Here is a 25,504-nt window from a genome sequence, read left to right on the forward strand (position 1 = left end):
TGTCGATTCTGATTAGAACAACCCGGTCACTGAACTGTTCACAGTAACACACCCTCTGCCCTACCTTCCTATTCATAACGAATCCTACACCTGTTATACCATTTTCTGCTGCTGTTGATATTGCCCGATACTCATCTGACCAGAAATCCTTGTCTTCCTTCCACATCACTTCACTGACCCCTACTATATCTAGATTGAGCCTTTGCATTTCCCTTTTCAGATTTTCTAGTTTCCCTACCACGTTGAAGCTTCTGACATTCCACGCCCCGACTCGTAGAACGTTATCCTTTCGTTGATTATTCAATCTTTTTCTCATGGTAACCTCCCCCTTGGCAGTCCCCTCCCGGAGATCCGAATGGGGGACTATGCCGGAATCTTTTGCGAATGGAGAGATCATCATGACACTTCTTCAATTACAGGCCACATGTCCTGTTGATACACGTTACGTGTCTTTAATGCAGTGGTTTCCATTGCCTTCTGCATCCTCATGTCGTTGATCATTGCAGATTCTTCCGCCTTTAGGGGCCGTGAAAAAGAGGTTTTCCTTTTCCTGGTTTGGAAGAATAAATGAGGTGGCATTGCATGTATTGACACATTGTTGTAGCGTCGTAGTATCATTCCCAAAAGCGACTCCAGACTTCATTGTTTCAGTTCGCTATGACAGCTACTAAGCGTTCAGTTTTTCTTAATTCTTCAGTCTTCTTCTTCAGACAATAATTTGTCAGAATAAAGTAAACGTTATTCATAAACAAATAACTGAAATGAGCGTATGACATCATTGGCCGGTAGGCCCCTTCGGGGAAGTTCGGCCGCCAAATGCAGTTCTTATTTCATGGGCACCTGCGCGCCAGTGATAAGGATGAAATGATGATGAGGACAACACAACACCCAGTTCCCGAGCAGAGAAAATCTCTAACCCGGGAATCGATCCCGGGTCCGCTTGCATGGAAGGCGAGCACGTTACCACACAGCTATGTAGGCGGACAAACAGTTAACTGTTCCTCAGGGACGGAAAACGAAAGTGTTCAGTAACTTGAGTCATTTCTGTCAGAGCTATAAAGTAATAACAATAATCTATAGTTAAGTATTAATATTTCTCACATAAAAACACTTAACCAAGCCCTTCAGTTTACTTGAAAATGCTTTCTTGGAACTCTTGACAGCATAATTTTAAATTACATGGCAACATCATCTTTGTGTCGGTTACATTTTATTGTGTTCCTTTGTGCATTGGGGGTTTACGGATGCGAACACCCATCTGACGTTGGTATTATGGCCTAAAATTGCAAAGTAATATTCTTAAACGCCCTGGCAGATTAAAACTGTGTGCCGAGCCGAGACTCTAACTCGGGACCTTTACCTTTCGCGGTCAAGTGCTCTACCAATTCAGCTACCCAATCACGACTCCCGACCCCTCCTCAGAGCTTCAGTTCTGCCAGCACCTCGTCTCCTACTTTCCAAACTTCACAGAAGCTCTCCTGCGAACCTTGCAAGACTAGCACTCCTGGAAGAAAGGATATTATGGAGACATGGCTTAGCCACAGCTTTGTCGATGTTTCCAGTGTGAAATTTTCACTCTGCAGCGTAGTGTGCGCCCAGTTAGTAGAACACTTGCCAGCGAAAGGCAGAGGTCCCGAGTTCGAGTCTCGGTCTGGCACACAGTTTTAATCTGGCAGAAAGTTCCATATCAGCGCACGCTCCGCTGCAGAGTGAAAATTTCATTCTGAAGTAATATTCTGTATATTTGAATAGTTACGAATAAATTCTTCATTATTGTGTAATGTGAAAGATGTTCATCTTTCAAGAGCCAAAAGCTTTTTAAGGGCAGAATTGTCTATTTCATCCCACGAATTTCGTGAAATTATGGTATTGTTCAAAGACTTTACTGTCAATCAACTTTGCTTTTTAGGATTCCATATCTCAGTCAGTAGAAACGGAACTCCTACAGGACCGCTTGGTTGTCCGTGCGTCGGCCTGTCTGTCTGTCCGACTGCTCACAGCCCTTTTTCTCAGGAATGAGTAGACGTATCAAGTTGAAATTTACGTCGCATACTAAGATCCACGGTGTCTTGGCGGTGTTAAACATTTAAGTTTCTAAGACAGTGCCATCAAAAAGAGATGGTCATTTATGTCACATATTTCGATACCCGCAAACTAACTCATCCCGCTGACATAGACTCATCAAATTTTCTAGTAAGCAAGGTTTTACGATTCAAGTAAAGGAAAAGTCAAAAATTGTTAGTTTGTAATGATATCACACGAAAAAATTTTGTCAATTGTTATCAGACTGTCTGTCTGTCCGTTTGTTAAAACCCCTATTTTCAGGAACGGGTAGACGTATTAACTTGAAATTTATGTCGCACACTAAGGTCTACGATCACTTGTCAGTGTAAAAGATGTAAGCTTCTAAGTCAATGCAGTCGAAAGATACGGCACTGATGTCATAAATTTTGAAGCTGGAAAACTCACTCAACAAAATCTGTAGGGTAATTCCCGCCGAACTAGAATCATGAAATGTGGTGAGGACCAGGGTTTCACAGAACATTTGGAGGAAAAGAATCCGAAATTTGTTAAATTGTGATGATATCACATAGAAGTAGTGTCTTGAAAGGAGGATATAAGATGAACATCAACAAAAGCAAAATGAGGATAATGGAATGTAGTCGAATTAAATCAGGTGATGCTGCAGGAATTAGATTAGGAAATGAGACGCTTAAAGTAGTAAATGAGTTTTGCTATTTGGGGAGCAAAATAACTGATGATGGTCGAAGTAGAGAGGATATAAAACGTAGACTGGCAATGGCAAGGAAAGCGTTTCTGAAAAACAGAATTTGTTAACATCGAGTATAGATTTAAGTGTCTGGAAGTCGTTTCTGAAAGTATTTGTATGGAGTGTAGCCATGTATGGAAGTGAAACGTGGACGATAAATAGCTTAAACAAGAAGAGAGGAGAAGCTTTCGAAATGTGGTGCTACAGAAGAATGCTGAAGATTAGATGGGTAGGTCACATAACTAATGAGGAGGTATTGAATAGAATTGGAGAGAAGAGAAATTTGTGGCACAACTTGACTAGAAGAAGGGATCGGTTGGTAGGGGACTTTCTGAGGCATCAAGGGATCACCAATTTGGTATTGGAGGGCAGCGTGGAGGGTAAAAATCGTAGAGGGAGACCAAGAAATGAATACACTAAGCAGATTCAGAAGGATGTAGGCTGCAGTAAGTACTGGGAGATGAAGAAGCTTGCACAGGATAGAGTAGCATGGATAGCTGCATCAAACCAGTCTCTGGACTGAAGACCACAACAACAACAACATCACATAGAATTATCATTCTGCTATTGTAGAACTTACTCTGTGGAAGTAGAGAAATATCATTATACGCAAATAAACTAACGTTCAGAAAAAAAAACAGAACACCTTGAATGATAGAGTTAGGACGTTCAAATTCACAGGATATGATAGTGCAGAAATAATTATCATTTCAGTCACCTCAGTTCAGCATGTGTCCTGTTACCTAGTCCGCCGTGGATCCTGATAACTTGTTCCATACGAACTGGCATGGACGCGTATAAGGTGCGAATGGCGTCCTGTGGTGTATCCGTCCATGCTCCACTCACCTGGTTTCAAAGTTCATCTGTAATGGTTGGCATCGGATCACAACTCTGCACCCGTCATATCACCATATCCCACACAGTTTCGATTTGGCGACAGGTCTTGTGACCTGGCGGGCCAGGGAAAAGGCTGAAAAGCTGTGACACGAACAACGCACGTGTTATGCATCAACATGTGGTCATGCATTGTCTTACTGAAAAATGGCGTCTGGGGTGTTGTGCAGAAAGCATATGGCTACCGATCGCAGGAATTCATTCACGACGGTCACACTGGTCACAGTGCCATGGAAACGTAGCAACTGTGATTTGTGGTTGCATCCAGCAGCACCCATCACCAAAAGGCCTTTAGTTGGAGCTGTACGTTTTGTGTGAATGCAGTCATTGGGATGCCCACTTGTCTTTTAGGTACGAACTAAAATGGGGCCATCATTTTCAAACTAACAGATCCTGGATTCGTCCGAAAACACTATCTGATGCCATTCCTGTCCCCAGTGACGTCGTTCCATTCTCCATTGCCGTCTAGGACGTTTCTGCATATCCGTCAAAGATAGGCGGTTCCAGGCGCTTCAGTCTGGAAACGCGCGACCGCTACGGTCGCAGATTCGAATCCTGCCTCGGGGATGGATATGTGTAATAAGTTCTAGGGGACTGATGACCTCAGATGTTAAGTCCCACAGTGATCAGAGCCATTTGAACCATAGGCGGAGAAGTGGACGACGCGTCTGTAACCCATGCCGTAGTAGACGGCGACGGACAATCACCCCTGATAGTGTACGATGCGTTTCCCTATTCCACAGTTCCGCCAGACCCGAGGAGGATACAGACCTGTCTACCTGTCCAGCTGCAATGCCATTTGGATGAGAAATCGATCTTCTCGGGGGGGGGGGGGGGAGGGGGGGGAGGGGGGGTGTCTGGGTCGTGCGACCTGATCCACCACCTTCCGTGAACCATTCCGCACACACCCGTTGCACTACTGAAACACTTAGTCGCACAGGAGCGGCAATATCCCGCATGGATGCATCATATTCTCTCATGCTAGTAATGCTCCCTCTTTCAAACTCATTGGTTCGGCAGTAAGGTTCGCGCATACGTGTGTGAGACATTCTGCACGTCTGATCAAGTCACTCTGATTCGTTACCTGATTTATAGCGACAACTAGGGCCGCAGGAAATTGTCCGGTATGTGGTCTTGCGCCACGATATCAATGTTGACCTAGAACCCGCTGATCGACGTGGTTCAACTGCTAATCATTTGCGCAGAACATACCGATGTGCATCTCCTGTGAAAATGAACGTCCTATCTCTAGTGTATTTATTTTTCTTCAGACCATTAGTGTATAAAACGTAAGTTGTAGTCTTTTTTAATTAACAGCCATTCGATTCTCGGGATAGTTGATCTGTCTGCAAACACATGTAAGTTTGTACGGAATCTTCAATGCGCGAGTTCTACTCGCAATTGGCCAATTATTTCTGTAATAGCATTGGTTGGTATATGTATATATTGTTATTATATCTCCTAATTCCTCATTATATTTGTTCCTCGCATTTATGACATTAGCTTCTAACAGCCGTGTACCGCAAGTCTCTAGAGGAACGGAAGGGTCCAAATGATTGGAAAAGAGCACAGGTAGTTCCAGTCTTCAAGAAGGGTCGTCGAGCAGATGCACAAAACTATAGGCCTATATCTCTGACATCGATCTGTTGTAGAAATTTAGAACATGTTTTTTGCTCGCGTATCATGTTTTCTGGAAACCCAGAATCTACTCTGTAGGAATCAACATGGGTTCCGGAAACAGCGATCGTGTGAGACCCAACTCGCTTTATTTGTTCATGAGACCCAGAAAATATTAGATACAGGCTCCCAGGTAGATGCCATTTCCCTTGACTTGAAGGCGTTCGATACAGCTCCGCATTGTCGCCTGATAAACAAAGTAAGAGCCTACGGAATATCAGACCAGCTGGATTGAAGAGTTTTTAGCGAATAGAACACAGCATGTTGTTCTCAATGGAGAGACGTCTACAGATCTTAAAGTAACCTCTGGCGTGCCACAGGGGAGTGTTATAGGACCATTGCTTTTCACAATATATTTAAATGACCTAGTAGATAGTGTCGGAAGTTCCATGCGGCTTTTCGCGGATGATGCTGTAGTATACAGAGAAGTTGCAGTATTAGAAAACTGCAGCGAAATGCAGGAAGATCCGCAGCGTATAGGCACTTGGTGCAGGAAGTGGCAACTGACCGTTAACATAGACAAATGTAATGTATTGCGAATACGTTGAAAGAAGTATCCTTTATTGTATGAATATATGATAGCGGAACAAACACTGGTAGCAGTTACTTCTGTAAAATATCTGGGAGTAAGTGTACGGAACGATTTGAAGTGGAATGATCATATAAAATTAATTGTTGGTAAGGCGGGTGCCAGGTTGAGATTCATTGGGAGAGTCCTTAGAAAATGTAGTCCATCAACAAAGGAGGTGGCTTACAAAACACCTGTTCGACCTATACTTGAGTATTGCTCATCAGTGTGGGATCCGTACCAGGTTGGGTTGACAGAGGAGATAGAGACGATCCAAAGAAGAGCGGCGCGTTTCGTCACAGGGTTATTTGGTAAGCGTGATAGCGTTACGGAGATGTTAAGCAAACTCAATTGGCAGACTCTGCAAGAGAGGCGCTCTGCATCGCGGTGTAGCTTGCTGTCCAGGTTTCGAGAGGGTGCGTTTCTGGATGAGGTATCGAATATATTTCTTCCCCCTACTTATAACTCGCGAGGAGATCACGAATGTAAAATTAGAGAGATTCGAGCGCGCACAGAGGCTTTCCGGCAGTCGTTCTTCCCGCGAACCATACGCGACTGGAACAGGAAAGGGAGTTAATGAGAGTGGCACGTAAAGTGTCCTCCGCCACACACCCTTGGGTGGCTTGCGGAATATAAATGTAGATGTAGATGTAGTAGGTCTACGGTCACTTGGCAGTGTAAAAGATGTAAGCTTCTAAGTCAATGCCGTCGAAAGATACGGGCTCTGATGTCATATATTTTGAAATTGGAAAACTCACTCATCAAAACCTGTAAGGTACTTTCCACCGAACTAGAATCATGAAATTTGGTGAGGAGCAACATTTCACAGCACATGTAAGGGAAAGAAATCCGAAATTTGTTAAATTGTGATTGTATCACATAGAAATATCATTCTGCCATTTCAGAACTTACTCTGTGGAAATAGAGAAATATCACTGTACGCAAATACACTTATGTTCAGAAAAAACAGAACACCTTGAATGACTAGAGGTAGGGCGTTCACATTCTCGTGATATGTACTCGTACCTCAGTTAGTACTGCAGAAATAATTAGCATTTCAGTCACATCGGTTCAGCATGTGTCCTGTTACCTAGTCCGCCGTGGATCCTGATAACTTGTTCCATACGAACTGGCATGGACGCGTAGAAGTTGCGAATGGCGTCCTGTGGTATAGCCGTCCATGCTCCAGTCACCTGGTTTCAAAGTTCATCAGTGATTGTTGGCATTGGATCACAACTCTGCACCCGTCATATCACCATATCCCACACAATTTCGATTGGCGACAAGTCTTGTGATCTGGCGATCCAGGGAAAAGGCTGACAAGCTGTGACACGAACAACGCACGTGTTATGCATCAACATGTGGTTTTGCATTGTCTTACTGAAAAATGGCGTCTAGGGTGTTGTGCAGAAAGCATATGGCTACCGATCGCAGGAATTCATTCACGTCGGTCACACTGGTCACAGTGCCCTGGACACGTAGCAACTTTGATTTGTGCTTGCATGCAATAGCACCCAACACCAAAAGGCATTTAGTTGCCGTTGTACGTCTTGTGCGAAAGCAGTCAATGCGAAGCGCCCTCAGCTTTTAGCTCCGAACCAAAATGGGGCCATCATTTTCAAACAAACAGATCCTGGATTCGTCCGAAAACACTATCTGATGCCATTCCTGAGCCCAGTGACGTAGTTCCATACTCCATTACCGTCTAGGATGTTTCTGCATGTCCGTCAAAGGTAGGCGGAAAAGTGGATGACGCGCGTGTTCAAATGGCACTGAACACTATGGGACTTAATATCTGAGGGCATCAGTCCTCTAGTACTTAGAACTACTTAAACCTAATTATCCTAAGGACATCACCCACATCCATGCCCGAGGCAGGATTCGAACCTGCCACCGTAGCAGTCGAGTGGTTCCGGACTGAAGCGCCTAGAACCGCTCGGCCACAACGGCCGGCAACGCCCATGTAACCCATGCCGTAGTAAACGGCGACGGACTGTCTCCCCCGATAGTGTATGATGCGTTCCACTATTCCACGGTTGCGCCTACCCGAGGAGGACGCAGATCTGTCCTGCAATGGCATTTGGATGAGATGGAAGGGGACGGGGGCCTCGGTCGTGCTACCTGATCCACCGGCTTCCGTGAAGCATTCTGCACACACCCGTTGCACTACTGAAATACTTAGTCGCACAGGAGCCGCAATTTCCCGCATAGATCATCATATTCTCTCATGCTAGTAATGCTCCCTCATTCAAACTCATTGGTTTGACAGTACGGTTCGCGCATACGTGTGTGAGGCATCCTGCACGTCTGCTCACGTCACACTGATTCGTTACCTGATTTAAAGCGACAACTAGGACAGCAGAAAATTTCCCGGTAGGTGGTGTTGCGCCACGACATCAATGTTGACTTTGAACCCGCCGGTCGACGTAGTTCAAATGCTAATCATTTGCGCAGAACGTACTAATGTACATGTCCCGTGAGTATGAACATCCTATCTCTAGCCTGTTTTTTTTCTTCTGACAATTAGTGTATAAAACGTAAGTTGTAGTCTCTTTTAGTTAACAGCCTGCCGGCCAGGGTGGCCAAGCGTTTCTAGGCGCTTCAGTCTGGAACCGTGCGACCGCTACGGTCGCAGGTTCCAATCCTGCCTCAGGCATGGATGTGTGTGATGTCCTTCGGTTAGTTATGTTGAAGTAGTTCGAAGTTCTAGGGAATTGATGACCTCAGATTTTAAGTCCCATAGTGGTCAGAGTCATTTCAATCAGTTAACAGCTATTCGATTCTCGGGATAGTTGTTCTGTCTGCATACACATGTAAGCTTGTACGGAACCCTCAATGCGCAAGTCCTACTCGCAATTGGCCAATTTTTTCTGTATTAGCATTGGTAGGCGAGGTACTGGCGGAAGTAAAGTTGTGAGGACGGGGCGTGAGTCGTGCTTGGGTAGCTGAGATGGTAGAGCACTTGCCTGCGAAAGGCAAAGGTCCCGAGTTCGAGTCTCGGTCCGGCACACAGTTTTAATCTGCCAGGAAGTTGCATATGAATATATTGTTATTATATCTCCTCTTTCCTCATTATGGCAACGGCCTTGCCGCAGTGGATACACCGGTTCCCGTCAGATCACCGAAGTTAAGCGCTGTCGGGTGTGGCTGGCACTTGGATGGGTGACCATCCGGGCCGTCATGCGCTGTTGCCATTTTTCGGGGTGCACTCAGCCTCGTGATGCCAATTGAGGAGCTACTCGACCGAATAGTAGCGGCTCCGGTCAAAGAAAACCATCATAACGACTGGGAGAGCGGTGTGCTGACCACACGCCCCTCCTATCCGCATCCTCAGCTGAGGATGACACATCAGTCGGATGGTCCCGAAGAGCCTGACGACGGAGAGCTTATTTCATTCCTCATTATGCTTATTCCTCGCATTCATGACATTAGCTTGCAAAGGGCCTTAGTTGTGCTTTCTCTGTTTTATAGCTAAGAAGTCTAACAAAAGCTGGACTGGCTTGATTTGATATATTTTGTCGGAGAGGACTGTAAAAAGCCTAACGAGTCCGGCTGAAGCCAGACACATATCAACCCCTACCTCCACAAGCGTCCGCCCCCAGTAGCTAAGTGGTCAGCGCGACAGCATGTCAATCCTAAGGGTCCGGGTTCGATTCCCAGCTGGGTCGGAGATTTTCTCCGCTCAGGGACTGGGTGTTGTCCTAATCATCATCATTTCATCCCCATCGACGCGCAAATCGCCGAAGTGGCGTCAAATCGGAAGACTCCCATCCGGCGAACGGTCTACCCGACGGGAGGCCCTAGTCACACATTTATTTATTTAACTCCACAAGCAAAGTTCCGCAAACAACTAGTTGCGCGGTTAGCGTGCCTTACGACCGTTCAACAAACGTCAGCCGAAGAACCCGAGACAGAAACTAACAGGCAATATGTTGGCTAGTGGTCACGAGAGCCTCAACAATTCCGATAATAAGACTGCAGGGCAGCCGGTACGCTAATTGGACGGTGCGCGCGCATGCGCCCTCGCCTCTGCTACTGTGGGGAGGTGAGTGGTGTGGCAGCTGGTGGAGGCCGCGTCCCCCGGCCCTCTGCCCCGTGGCGCTGGGCCGAATAATGGTACCCGGGCGGACAGCGGCTCATTCGCCGGCGCCGGTGGAGTTAGCGCCGCTCTCAGGATTAAACCGAGAGCACAGCCCGGGGCCTCGCGGTTCGCCGCAGCCCAGCCTCCCCAGTCCCGCGACAGCCGCGCTGCAACACAGTTGCGCATCCTGCCGCTAACTTAACGCCGCGCCGGCACCCTCCGAGAAATTTCTACACTGTGGCCGGTAAGTCGCCATAACCGTGGTCAAAACAGCATACTGTTGCAGTAAAATGTATCGATAAATATATACTTCCACACCTACGTCATTCACTGACCAACAGATATTAACACAACTTAAATTGACTGCATATGGAAAATTTAAAGTCAAAACGTCGCGGAATCCGCACTGAAATAGGATTTTTGCAATTTTTTTATGTATGGGGTCCGTTTAAAAAATCCCAGAACCTTGTCCACAATTTTTTCTATACCTACCTTTAACTTTTTGTGCATGGTCGCCTTCGAAGTACCCTCCTCCACAATTGGTACACTGTTCCCAACGTCGTTCCCACGTCCGGAATCAGTCTTGGTACGTCTCTTGCTGGATCACGCGAAGCACCGTCTGGGAATTTTCTTTTATTTCGTCTATCGTTGCAAATCTTTGTCCTTTCAACGGATTTTTCAACTTTGGAAAGTCCGCAGGGGCAGGTCTGGGGAGTACGGAGGATGAGGCAGCACCGTAATTTCGTTTTTTGTGCAACAGTGATGGACCATCAGGGATGAATGTGATGGTGGTGCTGGCCGGTGTGGCCGTGCGGTTCTAGGCGCTACAGTCTGCAACCGCGTGACCACTACGGTCGCAGGTTCGAATCCTGCCTCGGGCATGGATGTGTGTGCTGTCCTTAGGTTAGTTAGGTTTAAGTAGTTCTAAATTCTAGGGGACTGATGACCACAGATGTTAAGTCCCATAGTGCTCAGAGCTATTTGAACCATTTTGTGATGGTGGTATTTGGTTTGTGGGGCACTCAACTGCGCAGTCATCAGGGCCCGTACAAAGTCCCAATCTTTTCACACTCCAATGTTTCACTCTGTCCAGTCTAGCCACTAACACTAATGATGATGATTATGATGAAATGATGAGGAGAACACAAAAAAATGGTTCAAATGGCTCTGAGCACTATGGGACTTAACAGCTGTGGTCATCAGTCCCCTAGAACTTAGAACTACTTAAACCTAACTAACCTAAGGACATCACACACATCCATGCCCGAGGCAGGATTCGAACCTGCGACCGTAGCAGTCGCGTGGTTCCGGACTGGGCGCCTAGAACCGCTAGACCACCGCGGCCGGCGGAGAACACAAACACCCAGCTCCCGGGCAGAGAAAATCGCCAACCCGGCCAGGAATCGAAGCCACAACCCCGTGATCCAGAGGCAGCAATGCTAGCTACTAGACCACGAGATGCGGACAGGGATGAATGTGCGGGTGCCTTATCGTGATGCAAGAGCCTCGAAATGTCTCGCTACATTTCAGGCCTTTTCCTCCTAACATTTTCTCGCATGCATCGCAACACGTCCTGACGGTACCACCGATTAACAGTTCGTCCCTGAGGCACGAATCCATGATGAACTAATCCTTCAAAGTCGAAGAAAACTATCACATTTTGACATTTGACCTGACCTGGTGAGTTTTTTTGTCATAGAGAACCTTTCCCGATCTATTGTAAAGATTGAACCTTGGTCTCAACATTTTAACCGTAGTCCCACGTCTCCACACCAGTTATATGATTCTCTCAAGGAACATCTCGTTCTCATTTGCGGGATCCAGAAACTCGGCACAAATTGCGCGGCGAACATATTTCTGGTCTTGGTTCATGATCTGTGGGACCAACTTGGCGGCGGCAATAGGATGCATTCCAAGATGCTGTGTCAGGATTTCATGACATGATCCAACTAAAGTTACATTCTTCTGCAACCTCTCGGACACTCAGTCTTCGATTGGCACGCACAGTTTCGTTGACGTTCCTGACATGAGGGTAGTCGGTAGAAGTCGAAGAGCATCCTGGACGAGGGGCATCTTCAACTTATTTTTAAACCGTGAGAACCATTCGTAACACCGGGTACCGCTGAAGCACTCATCACCGTAGCTTCTTGTACCATTTGATTTGTTTCTGTAAAGGTTTTCTTGAGTTTCAAGCAAAATTCAATACAGGAGCGTTGCTCCTCTAGTTCTGCCATCTCGAAATTCTAAAACTGTGCGACACAACGTTCTACTCAATACAGCACGGAACAACAACTAACAGACATACACCAATGGAACTTCCGACAGTTACACATTAAACACACGAGTGCGCTTGGATGCCAAACGTATTTCGCTCCAACGCACCGTTGGCGCGAAATTACGAAAGTCCCGGAAGTTTTTGAATGGACCTCATACATTTGATACCTGGATTTCAGAACTCAGATACCAATATCCCACAGCAATTCGATGCAACTTTCAAAAACTCTCGATAAAATAATTTTTGAACTTTTCCAACTGCCTTTTGTGGTACCGTCCAAAGATCACGGCGCCACACCAAAGTCGGCAACACACGAGTGTGCTTGGATGCCAAACGTATTTCGCTCCAACGCACCGTTGGCGCGAAATTACGAAAGTTCCGGAAGTTTTTGAATGGACTACAGACATTAGCGATATCTCGCTGCAGTTCTCAATGACGAATGGGATAAGACGTAGAAGACACTCCCTCTTCCTCAGTACAGCATCGCACCCAGTTCGTGGCCTCAGCCCTTAGCATTCATCATCATCAAGTAGGAATATAGAGTTATTCAAGTCTCAAACTGAAATATTGAAAGTTGTATTTCAAGAAAACGGTTTCTTAATTGGTGCAACAATTGATGGTTTAATCGTCAATGACAGTTGCAAATTATCAAACGCTTCTGTGAAGAATAAATGTATCAAGTTAAGTAAATAACTTTAGCGTTCGTGTAATAAAGTGAACCAATATTTCTTATGTTGCAGTTCAGATTAGCTTTCTCCCACAGCAATCAAGCAACCCACAATTATGGCTAGACAACAGTGTTTTTTTCCGGTCATAATATCTTTAATCCCCTAAAGTAAGGTCAATATTTCGAGAAGTACTACGCCATTGTGATCCGCTGCCACATGACAACCTTGGGTTCGATTCACAGCTCATACAAATTTTTGAACCTAGGTGCATGTTGTACAAGAATTTTTATGACGCGTAAAATACAGAAAAATTGAAAAAATGGTAGCGCTCGAGAGCGCGACTCGTCGGTTCGAGTCTCGTTTCCGTCATTAATTTTTCGTTCTTTTCTGTTCCGTTCGAACGCTTATGTCATTTAAAAATGAAATTATTCAAATACAGGCTAACTCAAAAGTTTGGTGACATAGGACAATTCAGTTATTTGTGCAGATGCTGAAAAGACGACAGCAAAATTGTTGGAGAGACACTGTTTTAAAGCACGATTTGCACTGTTGCGATGTAAGATCCACCAATGAGATTAAAGACTGGATAACTTTATTAATCTGCTTGAAATTACGAACCTAACAAAACAAAATGAGTGTTAAAATGGCGAGGAGGAGGAGGAGGATATTAGTGTTTAACGTCCCGTCGACAACGAGGTCGTTAGAGACGGAGCGCAAGCTCGGGGGAGGGAAGGATGAGGAAGGAAATCGGCCGTGCCCTTTCAAAGGAACCATCCCGGCATTTGCCTGAAGCGATTTAGGGAAATCACGGAAAACCTAAATCAGGATGGCCGGAGACGGGATTGAACCGTCGTCCTCCCGAATGCGAGTCCAGTGTGCTAACCACTGCGCCACCTCGCTCGGTTGTGTTAAAATGGCAAATGGAAACAAGCATAAAAAATCAGTGTCATATACTGACACTACAACTTTACAGCGAAATCGACAATCGCAATAGCAAACTCACAGAGTTAAAAACTGAAGCAAATTTATGACCTGAACTGCCATGTTCAGCAGCTCCACCTCTTGAACACTACTCATGTTCAAATTGATTGCCACCCTGTTGACGGCACGGTTCACGGGCGCTTTACGTAATACTGCTGCAGTGGCTCCTTTGATGTCTTCCTGCACTGTTTGGGGCCTGTTTCCGTAACTACAGATTTGAGAGGCGGCAGAGGAGAAAGTCAAGTAGAACAACACCCTGACCACCTAGGCGGCCATTCCACTGGACCACTTCGACCTTTCCAAAGCTCAGGTAAAACTTCATTCTGCAATTCGCGAGTTGTTTGTCCCAAATGCGGCGGTGCTTCATCTAGCTGAAAATGGAACCCTCGGCGTAAATTTGATAGGGCTACAATATTATGCAAATACGGCAGGCGTGTCACATCGAGATATCTCTGTACAGTTGAGAAACACAGGACCTATGAAAACATCGCCGAATATTCCAAACAACGCACATAAACTTGGACCAGTCTGATGATGAGCATCTACAACAATATGTGGATTCTCAGTTGTCCAGTAAATAGCATTATGTCAATTAACTGTTCCGTTCAGATGGAAACACGATTCATTTTTGAGAAGAATGTCAGCTTCATGGTGTGTCTAGTGCGTTCGTCTTTCTGTAAACAAGTCACAGAACTGCACCCGTATATCTGTCTCGGTTCCATGAATTTCGGGACACGGAAGCTTGATTGATGCTTCTTTACTAGTTGACCATGTGGAACTGACTGTCAAGTTAGCTGAGTTCGCATGATCTGTTGCTGTAGTTGGTCGTCCAGGTCGTCGTTTGTCATGGATAATGCCCGTTGCCATGAAACCTTCCAGTAAACGACCGATGTTTGCGTGATATAGGGGTGGTTGATCTGGATGGCGCCTGTGATATTCCTCCGCAGTCCGCCATAGGGTCATACCTGAAGAACTGATAAAGAACCGTTTGCACCCCTTCCTGAATTGTGTGTTGGGACAAAGAAAATGGTATAGGCATACGTATTCAAATACAGAAATATGTAGACAGGCAGAATACGGCGCTGCGGTCGGCAACGCCTCTATAAGACAACACGTGTCTGGTGCAGTTGTTAGATGGGTTACTGCTGCTACATTTGCAGCTTATCAAGATTTAAGTGAGTCTGAACGTGGTGTTATAGTCGGCGCACGAACGATGGTACACAGCATCTCCGAGGCAGCGATGAAGCGGGGATTTTCCCGTACTACCATTTCACGGGTGTACCGTGAATATGAGGAATCCGGTAAAACATCAAATCTCCGACATCGCTGCAGCCGGAAATAGACCCTGCATTAACGGGACCAACGACAACTGAAGAGAATCGTTCAATGTGACAGAAGTGCAAACCTCCGCAAACTGCTGCAGATATAAATGCTGGGCCATCAACAACTGTCAGCTTGCGACCCATTCAATGAAACATCATCAATATGGGCTTTCGGAGCCGAAGGCCCACTCGTGTGCCCCTCATGAGTGCACGACACAAAGCTTTACGCCTCGCCTTTGCCCATAAACATCGACATTGCAAATTGTATCGAGCGGATGGACGTGTACGGTTATGGAGACAACCTCATGAATCCGTAGACCCTGCATGTTAGCAGGGGACTCTTCAAGCTCATGGAGGCTGTGTAATGGTGTGGGGCGTGTGCAGTTGGAGTGATATGGAACCCACGATACGTCTAGTTACGACTCTGAGGGGTGACACGTACGTAAGCATCCTGTTTGATCACCAGCATACATTCATGTCAATTGTACATTCCGATGGACTTGGGCAATTCCAGCAGGACAATGCGACATCCCGCAGCTCCAGAATTGCTACATAGTGGCTCCAGGAACACTCTCCTGAGTTTAAAAACTTCCGCTGGCCACCAAACTCCCCAGACATGAACATTATTGAGCATATCTGGGATGCCTTGCAACGTGTTGTTCAGGAGAGATCTGCACCCCGTCGTACTCTTACGGATTGATGGACAGCCCCGCAGGATTCACGGTGTCATTTCCCTCCAGGACCACTTCAGACTTTAATCGAATTCTTGCCACGTCGTGCTGCCTCACTTCTGCCTGCTCGCGGAGGCCCTACAAGATATTAAGCAGATATACCAGGTTCTTTGTCTTTTCAGTGTAGTATTGCGATGCGGCATATTTCGGTCAGTACGACTCTCTTTCGTTTGGCAGAATCGTGGTGGCAGCGCTGTTTACGCTTTGGTATTTGTTCGTGGCATTAAGGACGCTCACAGATCCAGTGGCTGTTTGCACTAGAAGAGGCAGGCGAGCGACCTATCGTCGCAAGCGTTTAAAAGTGAACATGAATGACAGAGGAGAAGGATGAGAATTCTCAGTACCTATTACGCAGTCAAATAATCGATGGGTATTCTAAATTTACTATAAAACGACTTTAAAACACATGCAATGCAAGAACAGAAAATTACAATGATCAACTGATGGGATTCATTGAGCTGTACATCAAGAAGCACGTGTGCTAAATTTGCGGGCATCGAGCACGTGAAAGGAATCTAGGGTACGAATAGCAAATTTTCTGAAGTCGCATCCATTATTCCACTGTCAGTTGAAACCGTTTACGATGGAAATGAACCAAGGATATAGAGACAATATATTATAGCATAGTATGTTATTTACGTCAAGGGGCGTGCTTGGAACAATTTTTCGATTTAAAGCCCCCTATTGCATACTTTATGAAGGAAAAACCACACCAGGAGCGAAAGTTAGAGCATTTGTAATGAATTGCAAACATTGCATTTTAAGTGACATGGCTGCACACTGCCCACAGTAAGACATTTCATAGCCAGAAACGACTTATTTCTGATTTGATGGGGATGCACTTAAAAAGAAAATCGCATTGTAGAAGGGACAAATTCTGACAAAAAACGCAGTCCAAACCCCTAAGCTCACTGGTGTTGAAGAAAACACGTGGCTTGCAGAATACGCTGTGGACGGGAATTAATTACACTGCCAGTCTCATTTTTCTTTTCGAGTAGTTTTCGAGACCATTTGCCGTTGTAGTTGAAATCACCCATGTGGATATGCTGATTGAACCGACTGATCTGGAATGTAATTCCCATTTTAAAGACAAATGCTTTTGCACTAAAACTTTCTAGGATTGCTACATTACTTTTCTCAGGTTTGTTTCTACATCTCCATAATGATGTAGCAAAAGTGTTAAAAATTTGGATTTTTTCAACTGAAATCAGTAGACAAAAAATGTGGTCTATTACTTCTTGAACACCTCTTGTACAACTCATCAGTGAACTCGACCGAAGGAACTTACTGATCTGGTAAACACGATAGCGGAAGAGCGTAACGAAGAATGCGCCGGCTGTTACGAAGGCAACTGCTGACGGGCGACCATTTGGATAAAGCGGGTGGATGTGCCCCCTCGGGCGTGGGCGTGTTCATTTCCTCCGCCGCCCCGGGGGTTGCGAGCAAATTACCCCCGTGGCAGCAACGCCCGTAAATTAAGTGCTCTACGAGTCGTTCATCTTATTCCGGCAATAATTCATTAGCACCAAGTTCCGCGCACCGGAGCGAGCGTGCGCGACTCGCGCCCGGTAATATCAATTTAAAAGTTGGTAGCAGTGGCGCCCACGCCTGCAGCTAATGGCTTTTAAACGATAACCAGCGCCCCAGATGGCAACACTGATTCAGTGTTCCTCGCCCTCCCTCCCGCCACAGTCCACTACTTCTTGCATTGCGCTGTTGCGCGGGAAGTGTTGCCAACACCCACTTCTCGTAACCATCCTGCTGGAAATTCCAATTTCAGAATGCACTTGTTAGGGGATTTCCGCTCTAGCTACCCACCGTGGCGAGTTACAAATCTGCTGTGCTGTGGTTACATTATATAGAGTAACCAAATGCGTTTTCCAATGGGCTTGCACAAGATTGTTGAGGGACTTCGGCTATTCATATAAAATGTAAAATCAAAATTACCTTCAGCTGTCTATATTTTCAATGTAATTTATTTAGCCAGTTTCGGGGTTTCACTACGCCATCTTCAGGCCCCAACGATAATGACAGCTTAAACTACATAAAAAAAGGACCGTGCAGACTTTAAGAAATCAGATACATGCAGTGGTATCCCGAATGTGCTACAGACGTGTTGCTTACATACTTTGTGTAAATTGCGAGACAGGGAATTGCATGTATCTGGTTGTGTATAACATCGATGGATACTTACGTCATAACTTTCATTCTCATAAATGTCTTGATATCCCAATCACCATAAGCTGATATTTACTACATGACAAGTGGATTTGTCCTTTACTTTTGGTCCATTTTGCCGATTTGTTTTTCTGATCACAGGTCGCACTATCCTCTGTCCTACACTGTATAAGAGCTGCGTATAATATAGTGGTATGTGTCTTTGGTTTTCTGACTGAACTGAATGTTTTAGTTACATACTGTGTACACAGTCCAGTTCTTTTCTTTAGATTTACTTCATAGTTCACAGTTCGCTATATTACCTAACCACATGCCTGCCTACCTGCACGCTTCTCACTTCTTGATAATGTTGGTTATGACCTCTTCCATAGATATTTTAACACTTCCTAGCCGGCCACTGTGGCCGAGCGGTTCTAGGCGCTTCAGTTCGGAACCGCGCTGCTGCTACGGTCGTAGATTTGAATCCTGCCTCGGGCATGGATGTGTGTGATGTCCTTAGGTTAGTTAGGTTTAAGTAGTTCTATGTCTAGGGGACTGATGACCTCAGATGTTAAGTCCCATAGTGCTTAGAGCCATTTGAACACCTCCTACACAGTGACAGATCGTTACAGTTTACTACGTTAGCTTCACAGTTTGTACCATTAATATGTTTTTCACCAAACAAGTGGTACCATACGAATCTGTGATTGATAGATTATGCCGATGTAACATTAAATTCTTGTTTTATTAGTTTTTATTAGTGTATGGTACACGATGATGCCGATAGTTAACATGGGGTTCAGCTATAATAAATGGTTTCACATTTTACTAGTATATGACAACATAGAAATACTTTCTGCTTTTGCCTTTTCCCGTTTCTCCACGGTGTCCGCATTGTTAGTGGATTGAAGTAATGTTACTGGCAGACGGTGGCCGGATGCCCTTCCTAACATCGACACTACTCCCGCCAAGTTTTTTCAGTTGGTAGTTGACGATTGCAGACACAACATTTCTGTTAAAGTATTCTACGGATGGCACTTCATAGACCATACAAGGTAAGCTTTCACGGCTGGTACTGACATCACTTGCAACTTCCGGGCTATTAGGCCGTCGTCTCCTACCGTTTCATCTCCGACTGCGGGAGACATCTTCAGAGATAAAATGGTGAACTGCAACCATAATTCGAGAGAGCGCCGATTATGTAGGCAATGTAGGGAGCACCATAATTTATCAGGTCGGCTACGAGATTATCGCTGGTATTCCCAACATTCTCGATTGAAAACAATGGAGCGTCATTCATACGTTGCAATGTTGGCATCCGAGTTTTATTTAATATGACACCTTCCTCTTTTCTGTTAAATTTATTATGGTGTTTACACATCTCAATAGCGTCTCTATACATACGCGCGTGATAATGCGATGTTTTCCATATGACAGTCGTCTCAGTGAACTTTATTTCATGACCATCCTCCTGAAAAATTGTTTCGCTACTACCGCATCTTTTGTTCAACGAGACAGGTGTTAACACTTCTTTTTGTGATACCAGTATAAAACAGTCCACAATTATAAGGAATTTTATATACACACGGTGAACCCAAGGATGTCGTATATCTTTAGTCGATCTTAAACCTTCTTTAATCTTCCTGGTGAGTCTGAAGTTAATTTTGCACGCCGTACTTGCTCAACACTTTCCCAATGCGATCTGTAATGCAATTGATGAACCGAAGGAAAACTTTCCCTTTGGGCAGCCGTCGTTCCTCAGCGGTCCTGATTCTCTCTCTAAGGCGAAGTGCTCTGTCTATCTCCTTGTTACTATAACCATTCTCTTTGAATGTCGGCCGTAGTTGTTCAAGCTCATCTTTAACTCTCTCGTTTCACAAGTTTCCTGCGCCTTATCCACCAAGGTTTTAATGACCCCTCTTTCTTGTCTAGGCTGCTGGTAACAATCTTTAAACAGGTAACGGTCAGTAGGCGCAGATTTCCTGAAAACATCGCATTATCAGGCGCGTATGTATAGAGTGGCTATTGAGATTTAAACTGATGAGCTAAAGAAACTAGTACACCTGCCTAATATCGCGTAGAGCCATCTCGAGCACGCAAAAGTGCCGCAACACGACGTGCCATGGACTCGACTAATGTCTGAATTAGTGCTGGAGGGAATTGACACCTGGCATCCTGCAGGGCTGTCCATAAATTGTCCAGAAATCCGTAAGAGTACGAGGGCATGGATATCTCTTCTGAGCAGCACTTTGCAAGGCATCCCAGATATGCTCAATAATGTTCATGTCTGGGGAGTTTGGTGGTCAGCGGAAGTATTCAAACTCAGAATAGTGTTCCTGGAGCCACTATATAGCAATTCTGGACGTGTGGGGCGTCGCTTTGTCCTACTGGAATTACCCTTCGGTATGCACAATGGACATGAATAGATTCAGGTGATCAGACAGGATACTTACATACGTGTCAACTGTCAGAGTCGTATCTAGTCGTATCAGGAGTGCTTTATCACTACAACTGCACATGCCCTACATCATCACAGAGCCTCCACCAGCTTGAACGGTCTGCTGCTGACATGCAGGGTCCATGGATTCATGATGTTGTCTCCACACCCGTACACGTCCGTCCGCTCAATACAATTTGAATCGAGACTCGTCTGACCAATCAACATGTTTCCAGTCATCAACAGTCGAATGTCGGTGTTTACGGGCCCAGGCGAAGCGTAAAGCTCTGTGTCAGGCAGTCATCAAGGGTACAAGAGTAGGCATTCGGCTCCGAAAGCCCATATCGATGATGCTTTATTGAATGGTTCGCACGATGACACTTGTTGATGGCCCAACATTGAAATCTGCAGCCATCTGCGGAAGGGTGGCACGTCTGTCGCGCTGAACGATTCTCTTCAGTCGTCGTTTGTCCCATTCTCGCAGGAGCTCTTTCCGGCCGCAGCGATGTCGGAGATTTGATGTTTTACCGGATTCCTGACACTCACGATACACTCCTGAAATGGTCGTAAAGGAAAATCCGAACTTCATCGCTACCTCGGAGATACTGTGTCCCATCGCTCGTGTGCCGACTGTAACACCACGTTCAAACTCACTTAAACCTTGATAACCTGCTGTTGTAGCAGCAGTAACCCATTTAACAACTGCGCTAGGCACTTACTATCTTATATAGGTTTTGCTGATGGCAGAGCCGTATTCTGCCTGTTTACACATCTCTGTATTTGAATACGTATGCGCATACCAATTTCTTTGGCGCTTCAGTGTATAAACACCATAATAATTTTAACAGAAAAGGAGAAAGTGTTAAATTAGATAAACTTAGCTTGTCACCATTGCAACATAATAATGACGATCAATCGAGAATGTTGACACTACCAGGATAATCTCGGAGCAGACGTCACATGACGTCCTCTCTGTGCTGTCCGTATCTTTTGCTCGAGTTCCGGTTGCAGTTCGCCACTTTACCTCTGACGATGTCTCCCATAGTCGGAGAGGAAACGTTACGAGAAAGTTTTATACATCGACACGGTCTAGTAGCGCGGAAGTTTTAAGTGATGCCCGTTCATACATGTCAGCCACTACTGGGATCGTGCATACGACTCGAGTTCACCGCCTCATCGTTAGTTAAGGCCTGAAGATGGTGTACTGTGTCACCAAAACTGGTAGCAATTTAATAAATAACATCAAAACGACGGCAGCATTTTATTACTCTCTCCATCTGTCTGCGTCTAGAGTAAAACTCAGGTTCAGGTGCGAGAACGTTTTCTAAATGTTTGTGTAGTGAGTACCCGGGGCGTGAGGTGGGTACCAGTCCGATATTCACCTAGGTGGGTGTCGATAGGCCTGCCCTCAATTAAACTGCCGACCTGGGGCAATTCGAAAACCCTGGACATTTGCGTCAAATTGGATTATTTTTCTGAGACGCATTCCACATGTCGACGATAAGACGGAGGATAGGCACAGTGGCATGAGAAAGGGGTGGCGTCTGGGGGGGGGGAAAGGGGGAGGGAATCTTTTCTCGTTTCTCCTTCAGTGCTAATAAAGCCGCAGCGATTGTCGGTGTCTTCTTGTTGATCTGCATAATGAAGTATGGAAAATAGGTGTAAACGAGAGTGTCCAAGCGTGCTTGCTCTGGGCTTTTAATATACATTCTGCAACAAGGAAAAAAAAAAAGAAACAAGAACGACTTATCCGAATGAGACGGATATAGGTAGATGTGACGTACGTGTACAGACAAACAAATTAATATAATTTCCGATAAATAGGGTGACTTATTCAAAAGAAGGGGCTTCACAAATTGAGCAAATCAATTACGTTCTGGCAGCGCGTTGTGGCCGCCCGGTTTGAGGCGCCATGACACGGATTGTGCGGCCCATCCCGCCGGAGGTTCGACTCCTCCCTCGGGCATGGGTGTGTGTGTTGTTCTTAGTGAGGTTAGTTTAAGTAGTGTGTAAGTCTAGAGACCGATGACCATAGCAGCTTGGTCCCTTAGGAATTCACACACATTTGAACATGTTGAATTCCGTTCTGGTCCGCCCCTAGCCGATATGCAAACACTTATTCGGCTTGGCATCGATACCGTTATTGGTTGTCCTTCGGAGAGATATCGTGCCAAATTCTGGCCAATTGGTGCGTTAGATCGTCAAAATCTCCTGGTGGTTGGAGGTCCCTATCCATAATGCTCCAAACGTCCTCAAATGGAGAGAGATCCGGTAGCCTTTCTGGCCAAGGTAGGGTTAGGCAAACATGAAGGCAAGGAATAAAAGCTCTCGTGGTATGCAAGCGAACATTATTTTGCTGAAACAAAAGCCCAGGATGGCTCGTCACGAAGGGGAGCAAAAGGGGGTGTAGAATATCGTCCACGTACCGCTGTGCTGTAAGGATGCCCCGGATGACAACCAAAGGGGTCATGCTATGGAAAGAAATGGCGCTCCAGACGGTCGTTACAGCTTGTCGTGCCGTATGGCGGCCGACAGTCAGGTTGGTATCGAGCCGCTGCCTGGGGTGTTTCATTGAGTGGAGTAGATAGAATTGACTTCAGTGATGAGTCCAGATTCAAGATGAGCCCCGATAACCAGCGAAGACGTGTGTGGAGACGCCCCGGACAGCGGTGGGATACCGAAATGACTGTCGCGGGGCGTAAGGCCAGACAACCAACAACACAGCAGTACATAGACGATATGCTACACTCCGATTTGTTGCCCTTCATCCTAGCCATCTTGAAGTTACATTTCAGCAAGATAACGCCCTCCCCCCCCCCCCCCCCAAGAAATTGCGAGGCTTTCTATTGCTTGTCTTCGTGCATGTTAAAACCTACCTTGGCCAATTAGGTAGCCGGATCTCTCCCCAATTGAGAACGTTTCAAGCATTATGGGCAGAGCCCTCAAACCACCTCGGGATTTTGACGATCTAACGCACCAACTGGACATAATTTGGTACATCTCTCAGGAGGACAATCAACGACGCTATAAATCAATCCCAGGCCGAATAACTGCTTGCTTAACCGCCAGAAGTGGAACAACGCGTTACTAACTTGCGCAATTTATGAAGCTCTTTCTCTTGAATAAATCATACACATTTCTGATATTGTTATCAATTGTTTGTATACCCACGATCCTCACATCTACCGATTTACATCCCATTCGCATAATTCCTTCATGGTGCGTCGTGTTTTATTTTTTATTTATTTATCCCCCCCCCCCCCCTCACGCTTGAGGGTAAAGCGAACGGAACTACATGCTCACAAATGCTCCTTGGTAAATTTTAACTAAGAGTTACTAAAATCTGCTATTTCCAATATTTACAATCAATCAAATTTCTCTAGACACACAAAACAGTCTGGATATATACCGGACATTTGTATAAACAAATGGTTCAAATGGCTCTAAGCACTATGGGACTTCACATCTGAGATCATCAGTCCCCTAGACTTAGATGTACGTAAACCTGACTAACCTAACGACGTCACACACATCCATGCCCGAGGCAGGATTCGAACCTGCGACCGTAGCAGCCGCGTGGTTCCGGAATGAAGAGCCTAGAACCGCTCGGCCACAGTTGTATAAATATCTCCAGAGAACAGCCCCATCAAGACAATGACAAATCCGAGATAATGCGAACGTATGGCTTCCCTAGATGTGGGCGACCGCCGAAAAAACACATTCAGGCTGGTCGGTCCAGCAGATCCCGGCTTTAATCTGCGAGACGAATTTGATACGAGACGAGCTCGCCTCCCCGTATTCCGGAAGCGACGGGTTAACGCGCTCGGCTATGTAGGCGGGTAAATTCATAAAGTGGAGTACCCAGCGCTAATTTGTTTTCTGATTTTGAAGGGGAACAAAGATGAAACAATTCATTGTGAGTTAATAATAGTTTACGACAGCAATTCACCATTGTATCAAACAATGTCACATAAATTTCCATTGTGGTCAAACAACTCTTAATGACGAATACTGTCAAATACTGAGAATCGCACAATGACCGGTGTGTCAGAAACGCTGTAGTTGTGAAAAAAGAGACAATCAATCACGGATCAGTCTGCAACAGCTTGAACTTCATCTTCAGGTTGACAGACGTAGCTGCCCGCAGGGTTCCGCGACTTTTGACAGCCATTCTAAAGCCCACCAAATAGAGACAGTGATGCAGCTTCGTCAGGACAATCCAGATGACGTCTTTAGCCACCCAGCTGCCAGCAGCAAACACTGTGTGTATCTTTATGAGCACGAGGAACAGGAATACAGCAAACAGTGGGGCCACATGGATCCACCAGCGCCGAAAAAGACGAAGCCGAACCATCACCGCACTTGGTGATGCCCAATTTTTGGTACTGCCATAGTGTGGTGCTAACAAGTTACGTCACAGCAGCGTACATCCCCGGACGACGCTTCGAAAGAAGCTGTCCAAGTGGTTTCATTTGCTTCCCGACAACGACCCAGCTCATTGTGGACAAGACTCAGTCACAAATACTGCTTGTCTGGGATATCGGTATGCCTGCTACATCACTTGTATCTAGTATGTTCCAAACCGCCTCGAATAAAAAGGGGATTTTCCGATGCTCATACCTATGGTGCTATTACTGGTGATAAAAAGGTAGTGTCAAGTGTTTTGAATTGCCCTTGGGCTCGGGACCATTTGTATATTCAACAGAAGGATCGTCTTTTTGACATTACCCTACAGCACAGGGTCAAAGTATGAATATTTCACAATTCCTCCTGCATAGCAAGTGGCCGAAAGTTTTATGAATTAGTCCTGAGGCCCCGATCTCGACTAACCTTGGAAATTTTTTGATATCTTTGTCTGTTTCCGAGATACAGAGGTTTAAAGATATCCTACTTGTACACGTAAAATCCGGTGTGAGGTGAAAAGTTTATAAAGTGACGTGGCA

General features: G+C 45.6%; 1 protein-coding gene and 1 pseudogene across 1 annotated transcript in view; both read left to right on the forward strand.

Annotated features, from left to right (window-relative positions):
* The window catches only part of LOC126195510 (protein lev-9-like), a 447,516-nt gene that overhangs the window by 226,371 nt on the left and 195,641 nt on the right, over positions 1 to 25,504 (forward strand). The window lies entirely within an intron of this gene.
* Positions 8,986 to 9,103, forward strand: LOC126195845 (5S ribosomal RNA; annotated as a pseudogene).

Source organism: Schistocerca nitens, chromosome 7 (assembly GCF_023898315.1).
Source record: "Schistocerca nitens isolate TAMUIC-IGC-003100 chromosome 7, iqSchNite1.1, whole genome shotgun sequence".
NCBI lineage: Eukaryota > Metazoa > Arthropoda > Insecta > Orthoptera > Acrididae > Schistocerca > Schistocerca nitens.